Below are 20244 nucleotides of genomic sequence, written 5' to 3' on the forward strand. Positions count from 1 at the left end.
TGTAGCCAAGTCTGATGGGTAACATAACATACTGTATAGCCTCTAGTCAGAATAAAATCCATAAAATAAAATAAAAAAAAACAACACAGCATGCAGTCATCAGATCTATTCATACGTTCAGGACTGGCTGCATAGTCAAAGGAAAATTACTTCATGGGGCTCACTGCCCTATAACGAGCTGGAAAGGGTGAGACTTCTATTTCTTGGATTTAATTGTAGGCAATCAGGATGACATCTCTAAGCCCACAAAGCTCATGTTCCTTGAACAATTTATGATGACCTTTCTGTTTACCACAATCCTGGAAATGTAACACCACAGAGGAAATCCAGAAAACAAAAGACGCTGCCATCATGTAGAAACTACACATTTAAGAATTTTCCCGATTTGAAACATAGCCAATATTCTGTATTTGCAAAATTATTTTCCAGTCCACAACATCTGAACTAGTTCAACATGCATCTGTGTTTTAACCTACACATTCTTTCAACTTACAACTATTATTTAACTTTTGTTAAATTAGAGTGTTTTAGGCCAACCTTTGACTCCTTGGCTGACGCAATACCATGAGGCAAGTGCACTCCCTATAAATGCCTACTGCCTTTCTCCATACTCTTCTCATGCTTGGAAGAAAATAGGCACATGGGCAGAGAAGAGGTGCCAAGCAGTTTCCCCAGTCAGGGGAAGTATATCCCAGCACTCCTGGGATATACTTGTCTGCCTTGTTCTTAAAAATCTCCAAAATAAAAGACTCCACAATCACCTTGAACAGCTGTCTGTTTCGGGAGATCAGCTCTTCCTGACATAAAAATGTATTTTTCCTGCAAACTACTTCTTGCCCTGTCCCTAGAGGACATGCAGAATCAGTCAGCACCATCCTTCTTACACCCAGCTTTATCAAAAGAGAAAAGCTGAGCCAAGTCTTCTACCCTCTATAAAACAAATCAAAATCCTCCAGATTTTTTAAACCCCTTATTGTGCTGACACTCTCCTCTGAACTCTAACTTCTCTACCTTAGATGTACTTATACACCATATTCTCAATAAGCTTGTAGCGCTACTGAGCACAGTTACACATATATTCTGACAAATCACATATCTACTAACATATTCCAGAATGAAAATGTGAGGAGTTTTTTGTTTGTTTGTTTGTTTTTTGGGGGTTTGGGGTTTTTTGCAATAGCATCACTTGGTTGACTCCTTTTCTGACCCATTAAAACTTCCTTTCATCCTTCTCCACAGCACTATTGCCTGCTTACACAGTTCCTTTTTTACACTTGCACATTACATTTCTCCTTCCCCACTGTCATAATTTGAATTTTTGCATTGAATTTCATACATTTACTTATGACCATTTCACCAATTTATCCACCGTCCTCACTTTCATAGTCTGAGTCGTTTCAAATCCCTCCCCATCTGGATTTGCTCCACAAATGTTTTACACCACCTTTCCACTGGTTGTGCTCCAAGTCATTAATGAACTAGACTTTAAAAAATTTCTTAGGTCCCGACCTGAAATACCATTCGAGTCGACATCTACCTTACAGTTACATAGTCTTGTTGCCTGTGTGCATCCCACTAGACCTTAGTAAAACGTTTTAGATACCAAAGTAGGTGCATCTAGTAGGTTATGTGCTGAGCAACACCAGGTGCAGTATTTTAATGTCTGGAGAACAAGCGAAGACCTAAACACAAAAAGAGTGACAGTTAGATTCCCAAAGTAGGACATTCTGAGTGGGAACTGAAAGTAGTCAATTCTTTGAAGATGATAGTTCCCCAGGTTCTCCTTTTTCTTTCCTCTTAACAGCACTTTATTGGCTTGTTTCAAATCTCCCAAAATCCTATCAGGACTGACTCAGTTCTTGGAGACAGTCAATAAAGTTCTAACAGAGACTGCTTCAGCTAATCTTTCACGTGTTATATATTTCATCAAATTCCTGATATATGTCTAAATTAACTACCTATTCTTAAAGCTCTTTTTCAGTATTTAGTTTGCACTCTTAATTATTGGTTGTCAAAAAAAGGTTAAGTATTTTATTTATTTCCATGGTGCCAGATGAGATCAAATGTATTAAAATGAATGTTCACAGCATGTAACAGTTGTTAAAATTTGATGCTGGGACCAAAACAAAACTGATAAACAAAAAAAAAAAATCTTGTTATTATCTCAATGAGAACCACTGATTATTTTTTACATTTCATTTGATGGTCTTCATCTTATTTAATTGTACGCGGAAAAGTTAAATTATTCTGGTTGATGAAGATCATTCTGACTCCAAAATATACTTATTAAATGAAATTAAAGCATGGTGCTAATCAGGCGAATAAGCATGTGTTACCAACCAAACATACAAACCCTAACAATGTGGTAATGACAGGCACAGTGACAGATAGAAAGCATTGCTATTTAAAGCTAGTAAAATGCTATGAGCTTCCTAAAGGGAAAAAGCAATGTAGATGTAAACCTCTACAATCTTCAGAAAGAACATCCTTTGCTTTTTAAATTGTGTTTGCTTTGTTTCTCAAAAATAAGGTAACATCTGTATTGCAAACTGACTAAAGATAATAAAAGTGGTAGACTGGGAGGTTGTACCAGAGCCAGGCAAGATTCACAGAGCTATAAGCATGACTTGCTGTTACATGCTGCAGAGGCAGTTTTCCATTAATGACCACTCATGTTTCCGAAGAATTGGTACATTCATCCAGCAAGTTATTTTCAAAACAAATAAAGTCTGGATTCTACACTGTTTTCCAACTGACTTTCACTAAAAAGTCAGTTTTCGGACCTGCTGGAGAGCTGCTTTGCAGAGAGGGACCTGGGTATCCTAGTGGACGACAGGTTAACCAAGAGCCAGCAGTGTGCCCTGGCTGCCAAGAAGGCAAATGGCAACCTGGGGTGCATTAGGACGAGTGTGGCCAGCAGGTCAAGGGAGGTTCTCCTTCCCCTCTACACTGCCCTAGTGAGGCCTCATCTGGAGTACTCTGTCCAGTTCTGGGCTCCCCAGTGCAAGAAACATGAGGAGTTACTGGAGAGAGTCCAGCGGAGGGCTACGAGGATGGTGAGGGGACTGGAGCATCTCTCCTACAAGGAAAGGCTGAGGGAGCTGGGCTTGTTCAACGTGAAGAAGAGAAGGCTGCAAGGGGACCTCATAAATGCTTATAAATATCTCAAGGGTGGGTGTCAAGAGGATGGGGCCAGACTCTTTTCAGCGGTGCCCAGTGACGGGCACAAACTGAAGCATAGGAAGTTCCGTCTGAACATGAGGAAGAACTTCTTCCCTCTGAGGGTGACGGAGCACTGGAACAGGCGGCCCAGGGAGGTGGTGGAGTCTCCTTCTCTGGAGATATTCAAGACTCGCCTGGACAAGGTCCTCTCCAGCCTGCTGTAGGTGACCTTGCTTTGGCAGGAGGGTTGGACTAGATGACCCACAGAGGTCCCTTCCAACCCCTACCACTCTGTGATTCTGTGAAATCAGGATGTATATTCCAGATCCTGAGTCAAGGCAATCCTATTTTACGTATATGTATGAGAGTAACACTACACAGGTAAGCAGAGCCAACAAAGCTTGCATTTTGATGTGATGGAAATTTCCGAATTAGCTTCAAAAGCTTTCTTTTGCTCAATGACAAGTGAGATGATTAACACCAGAACTATTTGCTTTCATTTGCATAGAACACATGGTTCTCTGGCTGAAACTATTTATAACTTTTCCTGACAAACCTCTGACACAAGAAAGGGCTGAAGACTTGGCAGTCCAAATCTATATCATTTCAGAATGCAGGCTGACATAGTAACTTTGCTCTTGCTGAGCAAGGGAGATTTCTGGGCATAGCACAGATATCTTTTGGGGGTCTGAGGAGACAGGAAGATTTCTGTACTTGTCTGTCCTGGGTGTCTAGGAGTTTCACCCACTGGCTGGGGTGGTTATGCAGCCTGTAAGTTGTCACTAGGAGTTTACTATCCCCCAGCCATTTTGGAAAACACACTTTTCAGAGTGCTGCAAGTATGTTCAAGAACTCTCATGGCTTTAATTAATTTCTCACATAGCTTTACAAAGATGAAATGTGAGCACAAGTGCCATGTGCTCTGAAATACTGTGGATTAAACACCTGAATACATTATTTACTACTTTTGCGTACCAATTACTCATGGGTTCTCTGGGAGAGGAAGAAAAGTCAGCTTATGTTTCAGAGAAATTTAAGTCCTTTGCTGCTCCAAATATACAAGGAAAAATTCACCCAACTATTTTGCTCCCTGAATTACCCACCTTCCTGCAATTTCTTATTTTGCATGGGTTGTCCAAGCATGTAATTAAACCCAGAACTTATCTTGTAGGAACAAACACAAGTCATATGTTAGAAAATAAGGTAGTGAGGGAGGTAAAACAGTTAGTTGCATCATATTGTCTGTATCCTTCAGGCTTTATTACTGGTCTTTTGAGGTATGCACTGAACTACAGCATAACAAAGTATTAATTGGTATTAATCTCTTCCTACTCTGACAAGATGATAGTATAAAATAAGTGACATACAAGAGGACAGAAGATGGATGCAGACTATTCTATTATTTAAATTTGCATTCAGCTCAGTAGTCTCATTTGCAGAATAATTTGCACCTGTATTTTGCAATAGTTTGAGCCTGCATTTTCAGGTCTGCAGTTGAAATTCAGAGAGAAGGTGTAAACAGAGGCACATCTATTTGTTTAGATAGTTCAGATACTTGGGTAATTGCGCTTTATCTCCACTAGCAGTTCTGCATAGGAATAAATCATGTCATGTCATTCTGTGAGTGCATTTTTATTTTTAGAAGTCACTTGGGTGTAAAAGGATAGATCTAATTACTTTTTTTCTTTCCATAATATGGCACATAACATAAAAAGTATATATTCCAACATGGGTATAACTTTCAACTTTCTAGTTTATCTTATCTGTTTACAATTAACATTGAATCACATTTGCTATATTTCAGTCTGGAATTACTTTATACAGATAAGGACTGAAAAACTGAGAGTGTAAATATATCACTTTCGGTGCAGGACCCTGATTTGATTCAAATTATAATGGCATTTTTATCACTATTGCCTCACTGATTTTAAAAAATGGAATTTTCACATCCAGCTCTTAGAAAGCTTATCTGTTTTCATCTAACAGTAGTGAGGGTATATTTTGTCACACAAATGCATTTTATTGTTGCCAACATATTTTAAGAGCTGTTTTTCTCCGATTTTTAATCTGCAAATACATCTGATTCTTGTGGCTGGCTTAACACAATTATGAGACCCAGAGTTATACGTGACTCTTTTCCCAAACGCAACAACAGATATGATTCTAACATTCCACATAAAAAGAGGGCATAGAGATGCAACGTATCATCTTGGTACTTAAGAGTAACATATACTTTACTAGAACTGCATGGTTTTATACCCAGCATTGATTTACTCTGCCACTGTCCTAAATTGTTCGATAGATAGTTTCACACCACCAGCATTCTTTGGAGACATATTGGTGCGGCAGATCCTTTTTCCTGAACAGTGCCTTAGAACAACTAAATATAGATGCCTTGAATGAAGCCTAGTCATGAACTTCAAGCATAACACAGACCTGCATTAAAGCCAGTGAAAGTTTTGGGTGCTCAAGAATATAGGATACTTTATATAAACCATCACAGACAAGAATCATTTTACTAATTAGCAGCTTGCCAAAATAAACAGGGAACAAGAACATTGTGGACTTAAAATAAGAAGAAACCTTACTTCAAATGCAAGCCAAACTTTTTCTTGAGTTTTGAATGTCCAGCTGACCAATAATCCCTACATCCACTCTGACCCCCTCTTTCTTACATGACTAGTAATCACAAGCTATTTTTTAAGCTTCTAGGTAAATGAGTCTTTTTTTCTTTTCAGAGAGAACTGCTGTAAATCAACTGGATGAAGCTCTGCATACCCGACCAAGTCTTAGCATGGTGGAGTATGCCAAAACTCTCGTTCTCCCCTAAGTTGTCCTCCTCTGCCCATGCTACTGTCAGATGAGAGTTCAAGCAACCTGTCAGAAGGACTCTTGTTCAACAGGAGGATTAATCTTCATTTTACAAGGTCCTCAGCAGCAATCTTTTTTGGATTGCTTTTTTCAATGCCTCCTCTTCAATATTCACCCCTGCTTTGTATTCTGAGGAGCAGATGACCCATGCTTACCAATAAGGGATGTGGACATGCATCCTTCACTACTTCTGTGGGCACAGAAGGCTCTTACTGGCCTGAAAAGCTAAGAGTCCTCTTCTTAAACCTAATGCCTGCTCTCAGATGTAGAGCATTATGCTTAAAGCTTTTGTTTCAATGGAAAGTTAAAGCTCTCCTTATCAATCTTTCACTCTGGGGAATAAAAAGAAGTTGAAATTGCAAATTCTTAACTCACTGGCATGTTAAACCAAAGCCTTCTTCAACAGTCTGCTTCCATCCTTTCACAACATTTTTCATAACCACTCCTCCCCACAAAAGTCCATCCTTCTCTTGACTTCACTAACTCCTGGGAATCTTTCAGAAGAGGGAATGGGTGACAAGACACTGTAACCCACATCTCTTTCTCTCAGAGGCAGAGAAACAATGACGCTCTGAAGTTATGGCTAAACATGTAAAGATACAAAGAATTCCTGCATAACTGTCACTGGTGGGTCAGCTCTGGCAGCTTAGTTTGGATGATCTGTTACGCCAAGAAGCTTCTTTCATACCTTTTTAGACCATTACAAAACTGCCTAAGGTGCAGGATACCAGCAAAAGACCCAGAGTACCTTTCACATGCAAATGTAAGAACAGGAAAATTATAACTGGAGGCAAAGAGTCAGACAGAAATATAAATGCCAAATCCTGGCAAATGCAGCCAAAAGCAGCGTGTGTCTGGCTCCATACACCTAAACTGAAGCTTTCTTGGCTCAAGAGGTAACTTGTCCTGGGGACAGAATGTGGAACCATTTTAATATTAGAAAAAAAATCCTATTTGTAACCCTGCTATCTTGTGAAGAAAAAATGTTGTGGTACTGAAGATGGATCATATGAAAGATGGGCAACAGCCCACAGACAGCCTATGGTCCACAGTCTGCCAAGTTTTTACCATAACATACTGCTCTTTGCCAAGTTGAAGAGGAATCGTGCCAGCGAAACTAGTCCTTCCTCCCAAGATGAGACCAATTACATTAATTTTGTTCAAGGCCAACAGCTTCTGGTTTCCCCCAAGTTCTGATCGGGGCAGGGTGTGTGTGTGACGGGCTCTTACAGACCCTTTCCTCAAAGTCTGCTGCTCTGAGCTTCTGGCCAAAACAGCACTGTGGCGGGTAATTCAAGGTCTGCCCCATGTTAGCTTTGGCATACATCAATTTTGTGTGATGCTTTTGTTCTGTTGAGTCAACCCTATAAAGCTGTGAACCTCATTTCTAGCGGTTGCATCTTCTTGTATCATTAGCATCACAGTTAGATTCAGCATGTATCCTCAGTTTAAATACCACTTGTTTTTATATATATCCCATGGTTTCTCTACTCTGTGAAAAATTAGGCATAAATAATCCTTCCTCAAAACAGGAGCTATATGAAATATTATAATGTGTAGAACATCTATAGGAAGCAAGCATTCCTTAGGATTACTGTGGTACAGCATATAGCCCCATCAGAAACACCTGGAGTGCTATATTGGTTTTAATTCACAAGACTTTTTTTCTAATATACTTTTCAGAATATTTCAGTCACCCAAACAAGCTAGCTAAAGAACTGACTTGAAAAATTTTGGATCTGGACATCTACAACATGTGTTACGTTATACTTTTTTCTAGCTAAAAATAAGCAACAGCTGATGTAAATCCATGAAACGTTCTTGATTTCAGTGCAGTGGTGCCAATTCATAGTACACAAGGATTTAGTTGTAAAGTTCCAGCTAAAAAACAGAATTTAACTCAAGCTGTCCAAATATACTTTTGACTCATATATAAAATACAGAAAAAGAACCAAGACACTTTTTCTGATGAGACTATTCAATGAGAGATGCCTTTTCCTTCCTTCCCACAAGTGCACATTCATACAACACTGACAACCTCCCCCAAGTCCCACTGTTCTTAGTATTTTCTCTCTCAAAGAAGTCACATGGAATAATCCCATCCTACATGCACAGCATTACTGTCTCTCTTTATGTCACTCCTGCATCTGAAATATTTCCTTTTGATGTCTCAGGACACAGAAGAATATGAGCTTAGAAAAGGGGTCGGCCACCTGCGACCCTTCAAAGAAACTTACTCGGAAAGAGGGAAAAAAAATACCACTAGGCATCAAAAAGCTTGTGCGTAATTTGGTACAAGCAGCAAAATGGATAGTTACCAGATCTTCATGTCCTTATTTCACACCCACAGCTGCGTGCAGGTGTGTATATATCCCAGTTCCAAGTCGTATGGGAGGCCTCATTCTTGTGTTCATGGCTGTCCTGGGATCCTGTAACAAAAACTTATTACTGATAAGTACTTGTTTGCTTTCTGCAAAACATTTCTAACTGCTGGCTTTCCTTATTCACTTGATTGTGAGAAGAGCTGGACTGCTGAGGCTTGGAGAAGACAAGCACTTTCTCTGCCATTCCAAAATACAGGCTATATTTGCATTTGACATGGCTATGTATGACTTCAGGATAATGTACTGCTACTGTCATTTTGTAAACACATACATTAATCCTGGAAACAGAAAGGTGATTAAAAAAAGTCCACCTTTGTTTGCAATCTCGATACAAGAGTTTGAGAGTCCCAAGTCTGTCTTGAATACCTGGTAATATTGTCTGTGTACTACCAGGAATATCACCAGATGCACAAATCTGTTTCTCTTTCTGGCATAGCCCAGCAATGTCTTGAAGAGAGCACAAATTTGAAGTAAAATATTGAGATTAGGGGAAGAGAAGAAAAGCCGCAAGAAACAATGCAGAACTATACGTACACAACTACATCATCATAAAAATATTATCATTAGAGTTCACTTAGTTTAATTTTTTTTGTTCTCCAGTGGATGACCACATATGGTGAGGGAGAAAGAGATAAGCTCAGAGCTACTCACAGTAAAGAAGGAAATTTGCTATGATCAAATAAATGCATTATATACATGAGCTAACTTATGTCAGTGGCCAGACTGGCACATACCTATGGATAAAACAGTATGTCTGTATGATTTAAATGTATTCCAAGGGAGCTAGCTTTTCATAGAGTACATTTTCTTCTCTGTTAAAAATACTAGAAGAACAGTTAATTTAAAACCAAGTAACATGGATGTAAGTAACAGCAGTCTTAAGATTTTATCCAGATAGTAGGAACACCATCACTTGGGACTCCTACAAAAAATATCCTTTAAAACTTGACATTGTCACATGACACATCCGAGAGATACTTACTGATTCTTTCTTTCTTTAGAGAAGTGTGTAAGTAAACAAATTTGCAAAGCCACTTTTATTTTTTCTTGTTTAACTGTAAATGGATTACCCTACTTCGGTTTAAAAGATTTAGCTACAGTATTATAATCTGTATCTTCCAGATTTTTGCTTTAGAAGATAAACAGGACATTGAAAAGTTATTAGCATACAAACTAAATTACTTTTAGAAAGAACTGACTCTTCAGGTGCTGTGTTTTCATATTTATATATAGATACCCATACATGTAGTTTTAATTGCTCTCTTGTTGCTAGCTAACACACAAAAACTTTTTGATGTTTGTTTTCTTTTGTCGTCTTGTGCAAAAAAACCCCAAACACTACAAAAAACACCAAACATCCTTGCATGAACCCAGATTGTTAGCTACTTCCATGCTTTAAGCTCAAGATATCAGATTAGCAATAATTATGAGGGGCAAAATGTCACTGCCATTAGTGGGAGTCCGACCACTGATATCAACGAACTATGAACCAGGCAATGAAGCCAGTTTTGGCATTTGTTAGAAAGTCTGAATTAATAAACAGTCCATTAATGCTGCATAGAAAGAAGCCAAAACCAGACCTGCACTCCTGATATTTACTCTGAATATAAACAATGGGAAATACGAGACACACAATGCTGCCATTTTTAATTTTCTGATTGAATCCTATACTAAAACAAAGTAATATTATTTAACATCAGTGGACTTTCCCTAGTCTAACACAACTAGAAGGGAGATCAGAGCCAAATCCAGAATCTGCTGGAGAAAATGGGAAAGACTTGAGGAAAAAAGTCAACCTTAAGACCTGTTTTTCACTTGAAAATGTTGCCAGATGTGACAGTCTCATCAACCCTACAGCACAGCTTGACGTGTTAATTAACAGTTTTGAAAATAAGAAGTATTAATTTACTGTCCCTGCACTTTCTCTTGAAATGAGCCAAATTTTATCTATAATTTCCCCTAGAAACTGCATTTCATTCTTAATGAGGGTTTGCTTTCCCTACGTGCTCTTGGAACAAGCGCAAAGCAAACTATCAAAGAAAGCAACTTGAAGAACACTAAAAATATACTTCATTCAAATGACTTGAACTATTTCACTGACTGAATCCTGAGTTGTAATTTAAGAGAAAAAAAAATTACAAGATCGGATCTCAAAGATTTAGAAAAAGCAACTTGCTTTAACAAACTACCTCAAGATCTGCAAACATACACTTGTCCCTGACCTCAAGTCAACAGGGCATATGTTTGCCACTGTTTTCTGTGCCTGAGTCATCAAAATAGTAATTCCTGTAAAGACAAAGATGACCTATTCCTTTAAAAAAAAAAAGTTATTTCAATAGCATTTATGAACTACCAGCACGCACACAATTAACTGACCTGCTGAGCCATGCCGACACTTAGTTTGAAGTAAAGAAACACTACCTAATTGCTGGTCTCATTCAGAATGCAAGATTTACAAAACACTATGTTGATAGCTTATCAGGGGTGCTTTTCACTGAATACAACACATATTTTTAGCTAGCTTGAAATCACTGTAAATAAAAGAGCAAACAATGGCTGACTACCAAAGCAAAGAAAGACATTTTTCAATTTGAAGAATAAATTTTTGTCTCATGACTAGTGCAGAAGATGCGGAGTTCTGCGAGGTATCTTGAGAAAATAAAGATTGTGTAGATCATTTTTATTCAGAGATTCTGTTTTCTGTGATATTTTCAGTAAATTACCCCATCTTCCCACTACACATACATAAATCAGACACACACTTTCTTAATTATTGTAGGGAGTGACATTATAAATCTCTCCTTTTCCCAAGATCTACAATCTCATAAAATTAGAATAACGTGCATCATCTCTCTTGCGTAGCTTCTGGCATGTCGTTTTCACCCTCCTTCCAGCATAACTGAATACTCTGTGGGATATTTGTAGTAATAGTCATTAGTCTCCCTAATGAAAGAAGCCTGGAAAAAACATGGCACTTTAACTATCAGATGCTGTTTTATAAAAATAAATCCCGATGTTTTCCAAACACACGATATTCTCAATATCACTAAATTTGGCTGTGTTGGTGAAAGCACTTGTATATTGGGCCATCAGTACTGAAGCTAAAGCTATTTGCAGAAAATAAGTGTAATTTACAGTTAATTTTATGAAATTACTCTATCACCAAACACCTCAAAGAGAAAACTCACTGTTTGCCATTAGACCATGGTCACTCACCTCTCAGAAGGGGGAAGATGGAAGGTCTTCAGATCTTGATAATTGCCCAGTTAAGCAGAAACACTTTACGGCAATACCCCTGGCCTGGTGACCCAGGCTGGCGTGGGGGTTAACCGACCCAACTAACGGACAGGACGGAGCAGGACTGCTATCAGGCGAGTTATCCGTGCCCCTTCTGTTCTTGGGGATGTCCAGAAATAACTGGTTGGGCAAGCAGGCAAGTATAAGGACCTCAGAACCATAATTCAGATAGGTGTTACCTGAATTTGCTTGAAGTGTAAGAATTTGGAGCAACTATGTACCCATCTTGAAACAACCAGAACTAAAAGGAAGAAAGTCATGCTACAGGCACAGTCCCAGAAGTCCCGTTTTGCCAAGGTCTGACATCTTCTTCCTAGCCTAAAAGGGAGTAAGCTGTTGAATGCATCTGCAGGAAGGTGCTTTGTTTGTCATCATTCAAATCACAAGCTACTGGAAATGACATCAGGCAAAACTGGCGTTTTTGGGCAGCCAAGAGGCCAGTCCTCAGTGACAGCACCCCCCAGATAATGGACTAGATTTTCAGCCAGTATCAATGGTCAACCACAGGACATGGGCCGACAGACCTTGAGCTTTGAGGAAGAGATCCAGGCTCCTACTACCAATCCCAGCTTCCAGGATTATGCAGTTGGGCTCATGAGGTCATCTATCAGGAAAGGGATGTGCACAGAGACCCTAAACCAAAGGACCATTGTAGCGCTGCCTGAACTAAAAAAACCCAGGCTACATTAGTGCCACCCCCTCATCACTGGCACAGTATTTTACCAGGATACAGGATAATAAACTGATACAAGCAGGAGCTTGAAAATCAGCTTTTTTTTAAAGAATTTGGTAGCATGCCACTCAGTGAGTCTTTATCCAGCTCCCAGATAGGATCTCTTCCTTCTCATGTGCCCAAGGCTCCTAGAAGACCCTCTGTGGAAAAAGACAACATTTAATGTAATCTGTTATCAAAATTGCATTGGACACTGTTCTTTTGTCCACTTATATTTCTCAGTGCTACTGCTATTCTCACCACAGCTTTAGAATATAGCATATTTTAACACAGCAGTGATCCTAACTGCAGTACAAAAGACATGCAAATGGAGTCTTGCTTGTCAACAAACGCTAACTGAAGCCCACAGAGGCCTATCCATAGTTTTCAGGGACTTATTGGCCCCCCATCTGCTTTTTTATTTATTTGTTTATTTTTAATCCACAGCAAATTTCTCACTTTTACATGTATCAGTCGCCAGGCAGACTTTACCCACAGATTAAAAGCTTCAGTGTAGTGTTTTTTCCTTTCTCTTCATTGCTGTTTTCATAATATTGCAATTATATTGTTGTTTCTGAACTTCAGCCATTCTTGTGCACTGACTTATTCACCTCCTCTGCTAACCCATTCAGTGAGACTTACACCAAGTTTGAAGGCCAATTTCTGTTCCGTTTCATGCAATTCCAGTTCTAGAATAAAAATAGAAAGTAATAAGTATTGCCTATTAAACCTGCACTGTAAATCTATAGGCACATAAACTCCTAATGCTAGGTGGTATTTAATTACAAAAGCAACCCTACTGATTTAAGTCATATTGAACATGGACAAGAGTCTATTCCTCACGTACAAAATTCAGAAGTTCAGAAGTTAACTTGCCTTCCTATTTTAGTTTCTGGTTAACAAGCATTTTATTGACTTGCTTGTTGCTTTAACATAATAATTCCAGATGCACTGTGTTTATGTTTCTATCCAAGAGCTACTATGAGCTCAATTTAACTTTTTATCTGAGTACACACTCCCACTTTAATAGAGTTTTTCCTATTACAGAAACTATAGAAAAAATGCAGTTTGCTAAATGTGGTAGCAAGCAATAAAGATAAATCTCAGGCTTTAAGACAAATCCATAAATGTAATATAAGTTTGATTGCAATTGAGTGGAGATGTTGCCACATCAGAACTACTCTAGATTCTGCAAAGTAATTCTATCTTAAACTAAAGAACAAACACCAAAAGTCTCCTCTTGGCATAGTAACTGACTTCTGTAAGGTCACTTACAATGAAAGTGTTCACTGGGAGAGTAAGGCACTAAAATAAATACAGCTCTGAAATTTCTATAAACCCAGACGCAAGCTGTGCTTTAGAAATACACTGGTAGTAAAACCGTTTCTTTGAATAACTCAGCTTTGATGTCCATCGAAAGGCTTATTACTCTGGAAGCCTCCCTTCTTACCTCCTACTTTTACTGTAGCTACTCATCATATTCATTATCTGGTATATTTGATCATGCAAATCACCATGCTCAGTAGAGATGCAGTAGAAATTAAGGTAACAGGAAACTCCTTCTTCCATGCTTCTCCACAACCAATATGGTATTCAACAAAATGATTCCACTGCCCGACCCAGAATTTTATGCTCCCTCTGAGCATGACGTATTTTGTACCTATGAAGTCAATCAAATGCCCATGTTGTTTTTTCTTTTATTACCCAGGACTGGTAGAGCAGTTTCAGTAAAAGTAATTTATACCAACTGTTTCCGGTTAACGGAATTTCAAAGTCTTCAGACAGTGTTTTTTATTTCTGGTGCTTGAATTCTCAGAGAAATAGTGAAGTATAATTGATACCAGACACTTTTTATTGTTTTCCGCATGAAAGAATCACAATTTTCAGTGGATCATCGAATTGTACTGTGGCATTGTGCCAAATCATCCAACAGCAAGGTCACATGTGATGAAGGTACAGTGTTCAAAATAGCAACAGCATGTATCATATCTTTGAATTGAAGGCTTATTTCAGTTTGCCTGAGTAAACCCAGCCAAGAAATTTTCTGGGGTTTTCCACAGTCTACAAAGCATCTCCTTGTAAATTACTGGAACAAGTCCAAGAAAATGTGCAAATATTCATCACCAGACAACAGGATTACAAAACACTATCATTTCAAAGAGTACATTACATTAGAGCCAAGTCAGTTGCTTCAGCCACTTCAAAAATGTTTGTAACTACCAAATATAAAAATAACTGCACCTACCATATTTCAGGAATATCACTGTCATAGAAAAATAGTCTCTTTCTCCCACAGCTGTGCCTGCAGAAGCATTATGTTCACTAATTGTTTTGAGTATTAATTTATCTGCTTTACACATTTGTTTCACAAAATCACAACTAAAGGAGTATTTTTAGAAAATCCTGCAAATTTTTCAGCTTCAGGAAAAAAAAAATTCACTTTGTGTGCAAGTCTACATCAGATTCAGTAACAGAATCTTTTTATCATTCTTTGGCTCATTTTGTGATGCTACTTAACGCCTCCACCTCTGCCGTATCATTTCAAGCTGAAAACTTGCTGGAAGGCGAACATCACCTTCATGACACGTGTCTTACACAACGGAGCAATTAGGTACACGTTCAAGAACTACAATTCCAGCACCAAGCAACAGTGAAAAACTGCAAGGTTTGCCACTAATTACAAACTCATTGCAGTGCTTCTGATTTGGCCAGGGCTTCAAAAAAGGGGAGACATCTTCCATTCTCAGAAAGTTTGCTCTTCATGTCGGACAAGGAGCAACATAACACAAGGAATGACCAGGCAACAGGAGTATGCCTTGAGTTATCACAAATTTGAACAGCTTACAGAGGTATTGGATGTGCATTTCTCATCATCACAGCAACTTTTCTTTTTAGTCTGATATACAAAGTAGTTTCTGAAATAATGTACACAGCACCAAAAGAATTCATCAGAGACTAATGAATTAAAACTTTCATTTAACAGTTAATGATGCAAATCTTACCAACTAAAGTGCACTTGGCGTATTTTATCCAACAGTAGCATTTTTTAACAGAAACAGAAAGCAATGCATATTTTATCTCAGTACTTCTCATGCAAGAAATTTATTTTTTTGCCTTCTGGAAGAGTTTCAGTTGTAAAGACGTTTGAAGGAACACAATGGCAGTACGACTTAAATTGATGGTTTTACAGAGAGGAAAAGCTGAATTTACAGCAGGGACTATGCTATAATCCAGTATCTTTGCCTTTGTTAGAGACAGAACAAACATTGCCCTGGAGTTTGAATTACTGTGCACGATCTTCTTAGAATCTTTGTCACCATGGCTCATCCAGGTCACAGACGAATTCCTGAAAAAAGCAACCCTCCCTCAAAACCTGAGCAGTTAAAAAAGACCAAGGCAGAGCCTTATTAGTCCTTCGGCAATCTTTCAGTTTTAAAGTTCTTCCTACTTTTTGCCTCTGTGGATACTGCCTTGTTTATAAATAAATTAGCTATATTAAAAGATTAATTTATACCAGATCAATACCAAAACTCTTAATGGCATGTTTCTCCATGGCTTGTCAAGTCCTTGATATGCTGCTTAGACCAGAATTAGAAAGCACAAACAATGGGATGAAAAACCAACAACAAAACCAATTCTAGCTGATATTCACCCTACAAGATTTTTGGATTTGACTGACTGTGACCTTGAAAAATGGGCCACATTATGATCAATGACCAGCTGCATACCATCAGGATAACATCAGATGTTTTCCCAGGCTAGCAATCCTCAGTGGGATGGCGTAAACTATTTTTGGTTCATCTTCAGTCCTCACTGGAATGGCATGAACTACTTTCAGTTCATCTTGAACCAACCCTGGCACAACCTGGGTGCACTGTTTGAAGTGTTCTGCACATATGTACACAGGATGTCTGCACAGCTGTGAATCTGGCAGATCTTGTTCCGTACCCAAAGACCCATCCTGCAGTCGTTTAACCTCCAGAGGGAAATGTGGTAAGACAGGGCAAAAGTTTAATTCCTGAAAACAATTATGGGAGTTCGGGGACTTGCTGGCAGAACGGAGGTAGCTATGGAATAGAGTAAGGACCCCAACTTTTTCTGTAACGAAACAAGAACTTACACATCCTAGTAATATTACATTTTCCTTTCACAGGATGTTCAAGACAGGAACGAGAATGCTTCATTTTTTCTTTAGGGAGAAGAAAAATATCAAAGAACTCTCCTTCCAACGACAGAATCAGAGATTTATCCATTTGTCATCTCCATAGAGCAGTATCTGATGCAAGACAAGATAGAAAAATATCTTTTAGCAGTGTGCGTATATGAGGTGCAAATCAAATGTTTACCTATTAAATATGTACATGGGCAAATACCTAACTACTGACTATGTTTTTACACTTACAGAACCTTTCGCATTTGCCTCTATTTTCTGGAATTGTTTATGAATGTGGGATTACCCTCACAGCTATCTTATTTTCATTTTTCTCCTGTATTTTTTTTTCTTCCTTAAATTACACATTCCTGTGTGTCTGCCTAAGGGAATTTGGAAGTTCTCAAAGAAAGGAATGCTTAGGTCTGCCTCAGCAAGGGGAAAGAGGATGTGTTTTTGCTGGAAATTGCTACAGGGGAAAGGATTGGGGAGGAATCTGAAATATTAAAACCTATGTAAGTTCAACTCCCTGTTGTGAATTCAGCAGCAGTTTACAGCCACTTTTGATCTGTGTGTCGTGCCCTCATTTTCCAAAATAATATGCATGTATGTTAAACACATTAACTTCAACCTCTAAAAACATCAAAATCTCTCACAAATGAGCTTCTCTGTAAATACTGTTGGATAAACAATACTTAAAAAAGTCAAGACACAACAACAAATAATTGGAGATGATGGCTACAGACATGAAATGCTTTTGCCAGGGGCAAATAAATTAATAACCTTGCTGTTGTACCGTAGCATATCTTATGCACAATTATTGCCTTTAGTATTTATTTAGACATGTGCAATGAGATATGAAGCTATGGTTTCTGTAAAATCCCCCAGAGGAAGCTTATAGAGCCAAAACGTCAGGGTTTTCTTTTGATGCCGTGTTCTGTAATACCCTTTTTGTATGTGTTTCCCAGCTCTACATACATAAGATTAGAAGCAAAACAGATCAATTCTCCAGCAGAAATTTTGCCGTGCGGCATGAAAGGTGGCAAGGCTTTCCTTAGTGTACTGTCACTCCACGTTTCCTGCCTCCTTGAAAATTTTATTTGGAGTGAGGCACTAAAAGTAATGATACGTGATGACGACGAAGCATCACTTTCAGAGTGCATTCCACTCCTTCAGGTGTATTCTGGGAATTTATTATGAGTGTCTACACTAAATGTACTTTCAAGCCATAGATATACTCTTTATTTCTGTACATTGGCATATATCCCTTCTCATAAATATCCCACAGAGTATAGTCCCACTTGTAACACAGAACCCATCTGGAAATACTTCCAATTGCACACAGTTCCTATTTCTTTCTTGAATATATTCAACAAAATGACCAATCCAAATGGGACAAAGCACAAACTTTTAAACAAAAACAAATGAAGCACGAGACGTTCTTTTTCAGATTTGCGCTGCTTGCTCAACCCCAGCTAAGTAGTTACATTAACATCTTTACTGAGCACCTAAGCACTTCTCCGACTTACCATTTGTTGCTAAGCAAAAGATATAGAGTGGAATATTTACAATACGATCAATTCTGGGAAAAGGGCAATGCAATTTCACCTCGTTACTGCTACACATCCATTGCGATCAACTATTTTCCTTGCACCGCGTCACAGCCTGTAACAACTCAGGACTTCAGGGCCAATAGCATAAACACAATTATCCATCTCCCTTTCTACTTCATGCTTTCCTGTGAGAATATTTGGAGCCATCTGTTGTCAGCACCAGTAGGTCTGCAGTCCCTGTAAGTGTGTAAATTACTTCAGGGTCAAAGAACACAAAAATCTCTTTTCCCAAATGTTGGTCACTGTGTTGCCTTGCAAGTCACACCTGTCACAACAATCCCATCCCAAATATGCTCTATGCCCACAACTGATCACAAGGGCCATGAGTCGCATGGTTCTAAGATATTAGGGTTCTCAATTTAACTTTTTTTTAAGAGTTCTCACAGTGGATCGTTATAAATAATGAGTGAATGTTCTGTTCATTTTTAAAAGGTGTGTGTTTCCTTGCTGAACTCTGCTTTAGCACTTAATTCACTTCAATGCAATTAACCACAGGGAAGAAACAGCCCTTGTGAGGATGAAGGAATGAGTCCCAGACACTGCCGCCACTGCTAATAGACAGAGCTGTCACCAAAGCAAGTAAGATTTAAATCCCAGCTGGGACTCCAGGAACCCCCCAAAGCAACCCATCCAGGAGACAGATGATGAACTAGTTCTACACTTCCCAGCTTAGCCACGCTACGGTGAAGATAATCCTGACAGCTTTTGCATTAAACAGCTCCAGGCTTCAGTCAGATATAACAGGCTTTGTAAACCTAAGAAAGGACCTATAGTTGGGACTAGAAGTGGTCAGACATGGATTTTGGATTTCTTTTTTTTTTTTCCCCTGACAGAGGTAACGTTTTACTGCCATAAAGCCTAATGAAAAAAGACCTAGGTGCCTTGTTCACTTTTGAAAGCAGAGGACCAGTTAGGGACTTGGAAAGAATGTCCTCCGACAAGGACCTTGCATCCTTCTCCACAAACTCTGCTTAGCTTAGGGAAATGTGAATTGCATATCAAAAATAAATCAAACTGCCACAGTTCTCTCTGGAATGAGATGGGATTAGAATACTATACTAGAATGCCAATGGGGAAGATCAAATCCAGTTTTAGCATCCAGAACCAAACTCTGCAGCATTAGCACATTTTTTGGCTCTCTTTTGGCTTATTTAGCCAGTAGCACTGACTCTGCAATTACATTTTTCATTATTGCAAAGTAGTAATTATCTCTCCCTCTTTTCTTCACATTTGTCACAGCAATTGCCAATCAAGTGGAGAAACTTTTTACAAGACAAAAGTGAGTGAGCAAATCTGAAATTCAGCATCGCTTCTCCCTCCCTTTCAAGGCAGCAGATTAATACAAAAAAATATTCCTAGAAGAGTAACTTAATAAAAACATTTATAGGCCCAACGCTGAAGAAAGCAAAACTCCTCCCCTTATGCTTTTACTAGGAAATCTACCAATATAGACCAATAAATATCCCATTTTCCTAACAAAATAACACAAATGAAACAGTTGAGAGAAGTTGAGATATATATTGTTATGTATGTAGAGAGGCTAGGAAAAAACCCTGATAAGCTATAAATGCAATACTGTATGAAAGAGGAACTATCACTGACAAATACTGATGTTACTAGAACAGCTTTAGGAGAAATACTTCAATATTGGCACTGTCCCAGCCAATTTGAAAACTCATCTGATCACACTAATCCCAAAATAGATAAAACAGGAAACCGTATCAGGGATTTCCAGCTAACAGCTTTCCTAACTACATTTCAAAAGGTAGCAAAAATCATAGCTGTCAGACTGCACTACCAGATTTCCATAAATATACAGGAAGGTCAAACAGATTTCATAAATCAGGTGTTTAAAGCTATGTTCAAGGAATAATACAGATAATGCCTGGGGTCCGATCATCTGAATGTTCTTCAACTATCCTATCACAAGTTGCCAGAAAATCATTTGATAGCATTGAACAGCCCTTAATTCTGCTTGGAACTAACAACATCCATAAGGCTTGAAATACTACATAAAGTGCACTGATAGATGGATATAAATCCTGTCCCTTTCAG

This window comes from Opisthocomus hoazin, chromosome 5 (genome assembly GCF_030867145.1).
Source record: "Opisthocomus hoazin isolate bOpiHoa1 chromosome 5, bOpiHoa1.hap1, whole genome shotgun sequence".
NCBI lineage: Eukaryota > Metazoa > Chordata > Aves > Opisthocomiformes > Opisthocomidae > Opisthocomus > Opisthocomus hoazin.